The sequence below is a fragment of the Tupaia chinensis genome, unplaced genomic scaffold, assembly GCF_000334495.1.
Source record: "Tupaia chinensis unplaced genomic scaffold, TupChi_1.0 Scaffold144171_1, whole genome shotgun sequence".
Lineage (NCBI taxonomy): Eukaryota > Metazoa > Chordata > Mammalia > Scandentia > Tupaiidae > Tupaia > Tupaia belangeri.
Genome location: NW_006204027.1, coordinates 1,002,553 through 1,014,022, shown reverse-complemented (window position 1 = coordinate 1,014,022; position 11,470 = coordinate 1,002,553). Strand labels below are relative to the sequence as shown.

The 11,470-nt window shown below is 49.4% G+C and overlaps 1 pseudogene; it reads right to left on the bottom strand.

Annotated features, from left to right (window-relative positions):
- Positions 1 to 4,587: 4,587 nt before the first annotated feature.
- On the bottom strand, positions 4,588 to 5,671 carry LOC102480700 (28S ribosomal protein S18b, mitochondrial pseudogene; annotated as a pseudogene).
- Between the last annotated feature and the right edge of the window lie 5,799 nt (positions 5,672 to 11,470).

The following is an 11,470-nucleotide window of genomic DNA, read 5'->3' as shown; positions in this document are numbered from 1 at the left end:
AAAGAATTATTTTATTGGGGCCAGCAGGTGGCATGATGGTTAAGGCGCTGGACACTCCCTTGTGGCCAATCATAGTTCAAGTCCTGGACCTGATGGCTTACTTTCTCACTTTCTGTCTGTCTCTCTCTCTCTCTCTCTGGTCAAATTAAAATAAATGTATGAATAAATAAAAAATTAAGTATATAATTCTTCAAAAAATATTTTATTTAACTTTATTTTAAAAATTTGACCAGAGAGGGACAGAGTGAGAGAGAGAGTGAGAAAGCGAACTGCCAGGTCTGGGACTTGAATCACAGTTGGCCATGTGGGAGTTCAGAGCCCTTAACCGCCACATCACCTGCCATTCCTTGTATGTTCATTTTCACAAATGAGGGAACTGAGGCCTGAAAGGCTGAATAATTTGCTTCAGGGCACAGAGGTGAGCTTTTTAAAGAAATTCTATTTATTTATTCATTTATTTTAATTTGACCAGAGAGAGACACACACACAGAAAGAGAGAGAGAAAGTGAGAAAGCAAGCTACCGGATCTGGGACTCAAACTGTGGTTGACCATGTGGGAGTGTCCAGCATCTTAACCACCACGCCACCGGCTGGTCACCAGAGGTGAGCTTTAAACCCATGCTGGTCTTACACCTTTGCCCACTGCTCTTCTGAACTAGAGATAAGGAGTTTGCTTTGTATTTTGAAGGTATTAAGGAGCATTGAGGACTTTCAAGAAGTTAAGTGAGGGGCCAGTGGGTAGCGTGGTGGTTAAGGTGCTGGACTCCCACATGACTGACCATGGTTCAAGTCCTAGACCTGGCGTCTTTCTTTCTCACTTTCCCTCTCTCTCTCTGTCTCTCTCTGGTGAGTGCATGTACCCTATAGAAAATGTTAAAATAATAACAATAATAAATAAAAGAATTCTAAAAATAGTTAAGTGATACTAGCTCTGTGTTTTCAAAGAGAAACTCTGCCAGCAACACGGAATGTGGATCGAAGAGGGAACTAGGAATTCAGAGTCAATTTTTACCCCTAAAGAAAATCTTCTCATTATAGCCACTTGTCCTTATTTAAAACAGTACCATCCATCTTGATTGCTAGGATTCGTCACTAAGCAGCTGTTAGAAAGCAAGTCCACTCTGGAGTTTGAAAAGTTGGTGTTTTAAATTAATTTAGATCATTGCAAACCATCATTCCAGAAGAGGTCTTCCAAAGGGACCATTGTCAGGGACAATGATTTGCACATTTAGGTTCTGAAAAAGATGTTTGCCAGAAGGTGTGTGCTAAAACCCTGTTTCCAGACAACAGTTTCTCAGTGAGTTATGGGGGTCCTGCGATGGGAATGTTGGGGCACATGAGATAGATACGTGAAGACTAAGGTTCTGGATGGAGTAACTGGAGGAGATTGGCTTTAGCTTCTAGGGTTTGGGCAGGTTGTGGATCATCCCTACCACTCCAGAGGGTCCAACCTCACGTTTGGAAGGCTGGAGGCCACCTGGAATGTTTCCTCCTAAGAGATGACTGGGAGAGCCTGAAATTCAGAACCTGGTTATACAGAAGCAGATGAGACCAAAAACACAATCATGGACTGTGTAACGAGTTTGGCCAGTGACAGACTGGATAGGTGACAGTGGTCTCACAGGATAGGAACAGGCTACACCATATAGCCTAGGTGTGGAATAGGTGACGGCATCAGGGTTTGTGTACGTACACTCTGTGATGTTCGCACAACGAAGGAATCACCTAGCGATGCATTTCCCAGAGCGTATCCACATCCCAGTTTTTAAGGGACATGTAACTGTCAGCGTTCTCTGGATGACAGCAAGAATCGACTCTCCCAGGTTTGCCCAGAAGGTGGCGATGTAAGATAAGCCTGACAGCTATCCTTCTGAGCCTGACTGGGATCGAGGATGGGCTGCAGAAACCAAACCTAGAGGGCGTCTCCACGACCTATTGGCAGATGTAATCTCATAGTGCCAAGCACTGGAGTCCGTCCCTAAGTCCCCTGGAGCACGAGGAGCATCCTGGCGAGGAGGAGGGTCTCACATCAGAGCTCTGAGCACCTTGGTGGGGAGGAGAAGGCAAGGGACCTTGGAATGCAGGACGGCAACCATGCTGGGGAAACAGGGCTCTTGATCCAAAACACTGCCCCCAAAACAATCCTTCCCTTCCAACTGGGAAGCTTTGACTGCTGCACTGCCCAGAGTGATGGGAGGTTGGGGAAGGTCCTGAGGGGTTCAGGCACTAACTCCCATGTAGAAAAAATAATTTGAGTAATTACGGGAGTGCAAGCTAAGGACCCTCAGAAGAGGAAATTGAAGCTCAAAGGGTGACTTAACCCCATGTCACTAACAAGTGACAGAGCTGGGTTAGGAATGAGGCTTCCAGGAACCCTGCCCACCTCTCTCTGTCCTATTGCCTTATTGCCTGCATTTTCTGCAGATCATCAGATTTTTTTTTTTTTTTTTTTTTTTTTTGTTAGAGGGCACGTAGCTTCCCAGAGAGAAAGATAAAGAGAGGGAGAGGGAAAAAACAGCCCCTCAATGGGACATGTTCATGCCACAATCCTTTGTTTGTTTCTCCACCCTGTAGAAACTTGGGGCATCCATTCACACACCCGGCATGTTTTTCAAGCCACCAGGGCCAAGACTCAAACTGTAAGCCATGTGGGATCCAGCTCCCTTAATCACAAGGCCATGGGTCCTGCTCAGGATTTAACATTTAAACATAGAATCGCCTTGATATGGAATGCCTTCCTGGCAATTAAAAAAGAAAAAAGCAAGGCTGTTGACTCAAAACCTCAATTCACATTTTTCTTTGTGTGTGTGTGTGTCTTTTGTTTTGTTTTTGTTTTGTTTTGAGAGAGAGATTTTTGCTATAGGGTGCATGTACTCACCGGAGAGACAGAGACAGAAAGCAAGAAATCCCCCCCTCCCCCTGGGGGGATGGCCGCACCACAATCCCTTTTCCTCCTCCATTCTCCTCTTGGAATCTTGGGTACGCACACACATGCCTGGTGTGAGGTTTAAGCTGCTGGGTCAAGGACTTGAATCACAGTCAACTACGCATCCAGCGATGTAGCCATTATGCCAGCTGCTGGTCCCTCTTTGCATGTTTTCAATCAATCAGCTTTATTGAGGTATGATTTACATATATTAAAATTCAGGGGCTGGCTGGTGACCTGGTGGTTAAGGCACTAGACTACCACGTGGCTGATTGCAGTTCAAGTCTCGGACCTGGTGACTTGCTTTCTTACTTTCTCTTTCTCTCTCTGGTCAAATTAAAGCAAAAATGAATAATAATAACAAATAAAGTTAAATAAAAATTTTTAAAATTTTTATTTATTATCATTACTCTTCCATTTTGACCAGAACAGACAGAGAGAAAGGGAGAGTGAGAAAGCAAACTGCCAGGTCTGGGACTTGAACCGCGGTCAGCTATATGAGAGTCCAGCACCTCAACCACCATGCTACCTGCCAGCCCTAAGTTAAATAAATTTTTGAAAAATTAATTCAAGTTTATACTTCGATGAGTATTGACTACTGTGTATGGATATTGTGTACAATTTCTAGGTGTGCCAACTCCAATAGTGTTTATTTTTAAATTTTCTTAGGTCATGTGCACTCATTGGGGGTGTAGAGTAAGAAAGCACTTCCCTCCGGTGATGGTCACTCCATAATCCCTCCTCTATTCTCCTCTGGGGACGTTGGGCATGCGCAGGCACACACACATCCTCCGCTGGGCCTGGGACTCAAACTGCACAGTTGGCCATCTGGGATCCTCCTGACTTAACCACCACACCACTGGTTGGCCTACTTAATTTAAAGAAAAATTTTTTTTATTTTTATTTTTTATAGGGTGCATGTGCTCACCAGAGAGACAGAAAGAGACAGGGAGATAGGGAAAGTGAGAAATCACCCCCTAGGGAGATGACCACACCACAATCCCTTCTCCATTTTCCTCTCAAGATTTTGGGGGTACACACATATAACCAGCATGTTTTATCAAGCTATGGGGTCCAGGACTTGAACCATAGAGTCACCTAGGTGGGATCCACCACCTTAACATCATACCACCCCCTGGCCCCAAAGGGCAGCAGTGTTTTTTAAGTGATGAAATTCATAGGCCCAGCAGGTGGCATGGTGCTTAAAGGCGCTGGATTCCCACATGACTGACCACTGAGTTCGGACCTGGCAGCTTGCTTTCTCACTTTCCCTTTCTCTCTCTCTGGTCAAATTAAAAATAATAATAATAATAATAACAAACGGAATCAAATAAATATTTTTTAAAAAAGAAATTTACAAGTGAGTCATCAGCTGCATTTCTTTTTAAATGATGGAAGGACAACTTATATACAAAACACAGAATAGCTTCTTCTTTTTTTTTTGACAGGAGGTAGAGTTTATTGTGGAAAAGCTGAGCTGGCAGAGCCCGAAACAGCAAGACAATATTTAGCCCATCTGATTACAATACTTAGGGGCTGGGGTCTCCCTCACACATCTCTACTGACCTCTCTCAGATGTATTTAACAACCATTTTCTTCTGAGTCTGCCACTGGCCACAGAATAGACACAACTCTTGAGGGGAACACCCCATCCCGTAGTCCTAGGCTCTGCGGCTCGATCCTGGCGCTCCCTTCCCGTCTACATCCTTACAGAGCACTCTGGCCCATCTGCTCAGGGAGGTGGCTTTGGCTGGCGGTGTGGGGGGCACCTTGGGCATTGACTCAGGTGGGGGGGCCACTCTTTTCTTGGAGATGGCCCTGATAGAGCCGGCAAAGGCAGGACAGTTCTCTCTCTGGTGGCTGCTTCCAGTTGTACCAGGGCTGCCAGGGGTCACCTGAAACCAGGGTGGGGGCTGGCGGAGTGGCACTCACAGCTCCATGAGAGGTACTGAAGTCAAGGTCTCGGGGTTCAAGCTGGGCAGTGTGGTAACTGAGACCGTGATCCCTGGCTTTCCGGATGGCCTGGGTCATCTTGTGTTGCTTCGTACAAAGCCCTGTATACGGGGCATGGAAGATGGGCCAACGTGGGCACGAACTGCTCCAAGAGCTTCGCGTTCCTAAAGTCGACGTGCAACTTGTTTTTTTTTTTTCTTTTTCTTTTTTTTTTTTTTTTTGAGGCGAACGTTACCATTTATCACGAATATTACATATATTTTCATGATGAAACCGGAAGTTGGTGATTTAATGATGATTTGTAATCTCTGTTGATAGATGTACAGTCTATATATTACATGCTTTTGTTTTTTTTGCTAATTATGTTTTTTCCCCTAAAACTTAGTTATTTTTTTTTTGTTTTCTTTTGTTTATTTTTGACGTGCAACTTGTGATCTCGGCAGATGGGGCAGGGATTCCCAGCAACTTTGTTCCCTCTAATACACACCCTTCGAGTCCGCTGTGGGGGTATCCTAGCTTTGTGGTTGCGACCGTCGTCAGCTGAGACAGGACGAGAACCACAGCGGTTCTGGTATTCCTCTTAGTCCAAACATTTCCAGGGTTCACCTTCATAAGGAGGAATGGGAACCAGGGAGAGGCAAAGACTCTTTGTCAGACGGGGCTTTGTTACAGAGTCTGCACAGGAACCTGGACTTCGGAGGCACCTCTGAAGGTAGACAGACTAAGAAGCCGCCCTAGCAGCGTGCTCAACACGGAGGCTGCCGTCTTGACATCCAGAATAGCTTCTTGCATGAAGGTTGTTTTTTGTTTTGTTTTGTTTTGTTTTGTTTTTTTGAGAGAGGTAGCTTTTTAGTTTGCTTTGTTTTTTGAGAGAGATTTTGGCTACAGGGTACATGTGCTTGTTGGAGAGAGAGAAAGTGGGAAATCACCCCCAGGCAGGGATGCCCACACCTCCACTTTCTCTAGGGATTATGGACACGCATGCACACGCTCCCAGAGTGAATTTCAAGTCACTGGGTTCGGGACTCAAACCGTGGTCAGCCATGTGGAGTCCAGCGCCTTCACCACTCCACCACCTGCTGGCCCCACACGTGAGGTTCTTTTAATAAGAGTCATGTAAACTCACATTCGTTGGGTTAGATAAAAGTGCTCTGTACCCTTCACATCTGTAACTTTATTTGCACCCCCTACCTTGGTGAGGTAAGCGGGTGTCATCCCCACTTGACAGGTAGGGAAGCTGAGGCTGCCCTCTAGTCCTGGGAGCAGAAGCGAGGCCTAAAGCCGGGTGTGGGCTTCGCTTTAATGGAAGGTCTTCCCTCTGTTAGAATACTGCCCTGAACCCAGCGCACCTGCCCTTCCTATTATTATTCCCCGCTGCACCAGAGCGTTTGCTCAGGGCGGCAGGATGGAGCACCAGGACTGCCCAAAACAACCGTCATTGGGCTGATAGGTGAAGGAGGGTCAGACACACTGATTCTAGTAGGAACTTTGGAGCAGTATCTTTTTTTAAGAATTATTTATTTAATATTACAATTACTGTTTTAATTTACTATAGGGCAGGTGCACGCACCATAGAGAAAGTGAAAAAGCAAGCTGCCAGGTCTAGGACTTGAACAGCAGTTGGTTATATGGAAATCGGCGCCTTAACTACCACGTGCCATTTTTTGGTTTGTTTTAATTTTGCTAGAAGGTGTGTGCTCTCACTGGAGAAGTAGAGAAACCAGGAGGGGAGAGAAAGAGAGAGAGAGGGAGAGAAGGAGAAAGCACCTCTCAGTGGAGCATGGTCAGCATTCACTCCTCCCTTTCTCCACCCTGTTGGGGTTTTGGACACGCATGCACATGTGCCCAGTGTGTTTTTCAAGCAGCCAGAGACCACGGAGCTGGCCCTGGGGCAGTATAGAAACGAGTCAGAGCAGGTAGGAATCCTGGAAAACTTGCAAATCCGCGCCTCCAACTTCTCCCCCACCCCAGGAAGATTAGGATGCAGGGAGTCTGTTTTTATACAATGAGGATGAAACAATTGTTTACAAAGGCTAGAGAAGCTTGCCACAGTGGGTCTCTAACTCTGTACCCCTCCTTTGCTCTGGGGTGTATTCGGAGTCCCCTTTAAGTTGTATGTGAATAAACTGAGAGTGCTAAGGTGCAGCAGTGAGAAAGAAACAAGGGCTGGGAAGCCAGGCGGCAGTAGCAGGGGAAAAACAAGGGAGGGTAGGCCTTGGGAAGGCTCTGGGCTGCCCCACCCATGCATGTTACAAGCGGCCCCAGGGCTGAGATAGGGCCCTCCAGAGGGTACTCAGCTTGAAGCTCAGATCTTGGCTGCAGCAGGGAAGAGGGAATTGGGGTATCCCAGTGCAGATCACCTGAAGGGACCTATCTGTAGAGGCAGAGGCCTGAAGGCTGCCATGTGCAAGATGCTTGGGCTCTGGGTCACAAGAGAAAAAAAGAACTTCCCTGATGACAGTCTTTCTCCTCCTCTTTCTTCTCTTTCCTCTCTTTTTAAATCTGCTGAATCCCTCAGGCAGCTGGGATCAACATAAGCTAGAGACCATGCGTGTACAAGGGAAATAGGGGAGCCTAGAAACAGCAGAACCTGGGAGAGGTACCCGTGTACAGAGCAAATGAGGGGAGCCTGAAAACAGCTGAATCTGGGGAGAAGGAACTACCTAGTGAGAGAGCAAGGGGGTGCTGAACCTGGGGAGGCCACTTTGTGTACCGGGCAAATATAGGGGAACCTGGAAACAGCAGGATCTGGGGAGACAGTTCGTGTACAGGGGGGGCAGAGAGAGTGAGAGGCCTGAAAACAGTTGAATCTGGGGAGGTAGATCCGTGTGCAGGGGGAACAGGGGAACCTGGAAACAGCACAATCTGGGGAGATGTGTCAGGGTACAGTGGAAGCTGGGGGCTGCCTAGAAGTGGGGGCTCTAAAGGGATGGATCTGTGCGGGATTGAGGTGGTGGGAGCCAGAAAGCCTGGGGAATCTGATGACTGGGGCAGGGCAGGGAGACAGACAAGTCCAGGAGTGGAGGTTGCGTAAAATGGGAAGTGCAATGGAACACCCTGCTAGGAAGTTCAGGTTAGACCTCTGCCTTTTGCAGAGAGGGCAGGGTAAGAAGGTCCTCTCTCCAATGGGGACCTAAGATTTTGTATGGCCAAGAGAAGGGGTTCTGTGAGCAGTTGCTACGCTGGTCCATGATGAGCAAAGCCTGGAATTCCCGAGGGGAGCCAGCCAAGGAGTTGGCAGAGGAGGGGGGACGCGGAGGTTGAGGGAACTGCCTTCCCCTGCCTGCCTTCTTCCCCACCTCCCCACCGCTCTCTGACAGGCACAGCGACTTTCTCCCTTTCCACAGAGCAGCCTGACCTCTCCCCCAGCAGTGGCCTTCTGAGTGACAGACAGACAAAGACAGAGCTGCAGACAATCGACTGAAGGAGGCCCCACAAAAGCTTCCTCTCCACCCACCACCCCTGGGAGAGGCCCTGGGCTAGCCAGGGCCAACAGGAGCTGTCACTCCAGTAGAGCTGCCCTCAGGTGACAGGTCTTCAGGAGACAGGGTGGCTAGGGGCTGGGAAAGGTCTGAGATTTTTGGGATTCTGTCCCTGGTGCCTGGAAACCAGAATTTCTCAGCCAGCTGCGGCTGTGTGTGGCACCAGTGGCCTAGCAGAGAGTGACCAGTTTCTACTATTTCTGAGCTATGGAATCTTGAGCTCCTCTCTGGGTCTCAGTTTTCTCATCCATAAAATGAACAACCAGGGACCAGCAGTTGGCACAATGGCTATGTTGTTGGACTCCCATGTAGTCGACTGCGGTTCAAGTCCCTGACCCGGTGGCTTAGACTCACCTGGTGGCTAAGCGTGGTGTGTGTGTGCGTGCCCAAGATCCTGAGAGGAAAATGGAGAAGGGATTGTCTGTCTCAGTCTTGCTCTCTAAAGGCCCAGCACCTCTAACGTGGGGATTCTTAGTAGAGCTGAGCGGCAGCTCTACTGAGCGCACTCATGCGCTGATAGTGCTCAGGGCTTGCAAGCACTGGAGAGGAGGCTGGCACTGGGCTGTTTGGGAGGGTTCAGCAAGCTTTCCCTGGCATTGACAACTCTTCTGGAACATGTGTATCTCCACTTTTCACCACTCTAAGAAGTCCTGCCTCTTAAAATTCCATGTTACTTCAATAGCTTCAAGCTTCCTGGTTTGTGGCAGGCTGGAATGTGGGAGCTGTACCCTCAGCTGCTTCCATGCAGGGCTGCCCCACCCCAGCCCTCTTCCCCAGCCTGCTCCATCCCCATCCCTGTGCTTTCCGGCCTCCCCCATGACGCTGTTTGTCCTGAAGCTGGGGATGTTGTAAGGAAGCCTCCATCTCAGGGAAAGGACCCTCCTTTCTCAATGGGAAGACCTCCAGGTACCCAAGGCCCTGACGCGTCATAGCGCCCCTTGCCCACTACCAAGCCTGGGGTTCACAGGGCATCACTGGTAAAGCTGTATGCTGGGAGGGCATCTGAGACCAGCTGTGAACAAGCTACCCTGGGAACAGGGAAAGCATACGTGTGTGTCTGTGTGTGTGTGAGAGAGAGAGAGATCAGAAGAGGGTCAGGAACCAGGCCAGGCCCGCATGTGTGTGTACCAGACCTGGCTTCTCCACTCCTCAGCTTATTCTGAAAATCACTGGTTTAGCACAGGCGCATGGTTTAGGCTCTGATGGCCCCAGAAACTCTGCCCACCTCCAGCCTGTGCAGAGAAATCATCCCCTGCGCGTTCAGAGCCAGAATGGCAGTCCTGCTCAGATGGAAGGGGGACTGTTGTTGCCTGCCTTTTCTCTCTCCGGGACCTCAGGTGACCTGCCTTGACATAACTAAGAAGGGGGAGGAGGAGGCTCCAGGGAACAGTGCTGGAAGCAGGACCCCCGGGTTCAGGGCCACCAAAGATGGCTTGTGGGGTACAGACCCCTACCCGACCAGGGCCAGTTATTCCTAACCCCCGGCACCTCCTGCCCGGCTTTCCACCGCACCGCCGGAGATGCGCGGGCAGCTCTTAACGAGTCCCAGGGAAGTGGGAGCTGAAGGGGTAGTGGGCTGGGCGAGGGAAGGGAGGGCAGGGATCTGATTAGAATCCGGGGCCGTATGGCGAACGCTGCGGAGATGGAGGTAATCACTGAGCGGGCGAGACAGCGTGCTCGGCGACAGCAGGCGGCCCGGCCGTCGCCATAGCAACCGCGGCCTCCGGGGCGCGCTGTTCCGACGTCCGCGGCGGAACATCTGCTTTGCACAGGGCTGCTGGGAGTCGGGGGGGGGGGCGCGGGCGCGGCTGCTCCCCCCACCCCGCGAAAGAGAAACAAATTAGGCCAGCTGTCCAATGAGGGGCCGCAAATGTATTTATTAATGCGAGGGAAAGGTTGTTCCGGAGCGCAGTTTGATTAATGTTTGAGTCTTCAGCTTGTCAGTCTGGTTTTGTCTCCTGCAAAAGGGGAAAAGGGAGGGGCTGGGTGGGCGGCTGGTAGGGGAGTGGGGAGGAGAGAGACAACAAAGCGGGAGGGGATGTTAATAGCCAAATAGGCTCTTTTTCATGTTTCCCTCAGCCTGCCACCCTTGATGGATGACTCAGACTGACACCCGAGCACATCAGGGAGACGCGAGCCCCTTCGGAGAGATGGGGGAATGGAAGCGAGGGGGTCGCTGGAGCCTGGCTGGGGTCTGTGGGGAGGGACTCCCGGAGGGCTGCAAGAAAGGAATGGCCTCAGGAAACCGGCAACTCCTCGGGAAACCAGAGGCAAATTGCACTGATTGTTTTACAAGTCTCCCCTCTCCGCCTGTTCGTCCCCCTGAGCCCGGAGGTCGGCGGGTGAGGGCACGTGTACCCTCCGGATTACAGAGAGGCGAGGGCCTTCACCCTGGATTAGGGATGGAGAAGGGAGGCGGCCGAAAGCTTATGGCACCAAACTCTCCTCGCTCTTTTCTTCCCCCTTCTCCCTCCTTTCCTCTCATTCCTTTGCCATATTTCCCATCTTCACTTTCCGCTCCATCTCCCCTCCGTTCTCTTTGTCTCTTCTATTGTCTCTTTCCTGCATTCCCCCCCACCCTTGGTGACATCAGCTGGCTGTGATGGGAACTGCCTTGCCGCGACGTTTTCTGTGAACACAGTCTGAACACGTACAATGCTTCCTATCTTTTCTTTCTTTCTAGAGCCCTGAGAGAACAGAGATCCCATTGGAACCCCCCAATTTGTGAGAAAATACAATCGTACTCCTTCTCTGCCCTCCCCACCAACTCCTCTTCCCCATCCTGGAGGAGTGTGGGTTGGAAGCTGATTTCTGGCAGACCTTGGATTCAAAAGCACAGAAGAGGGGCTGAAAAACTTATCCTGTGTTTTTGCGTTTACGACCCCTTGCCAGATAGATAGATAGATGATAAATAACTAACTAAAAGAAAATAGCCAAGTTCTGACATGACTTCCAGCTCATGTTACCTTCTTGTACAAGAAAGGATTGAATTTTAACATCTAAAGTTTTGCAAGAGTGAAGTTATTAAACACTAAAAAGCTGCTTGAGCAGATCAGATCCCCACTTTCTGTAGAAAAATTTGTATTCATTATTATAAGCATCCCAATTA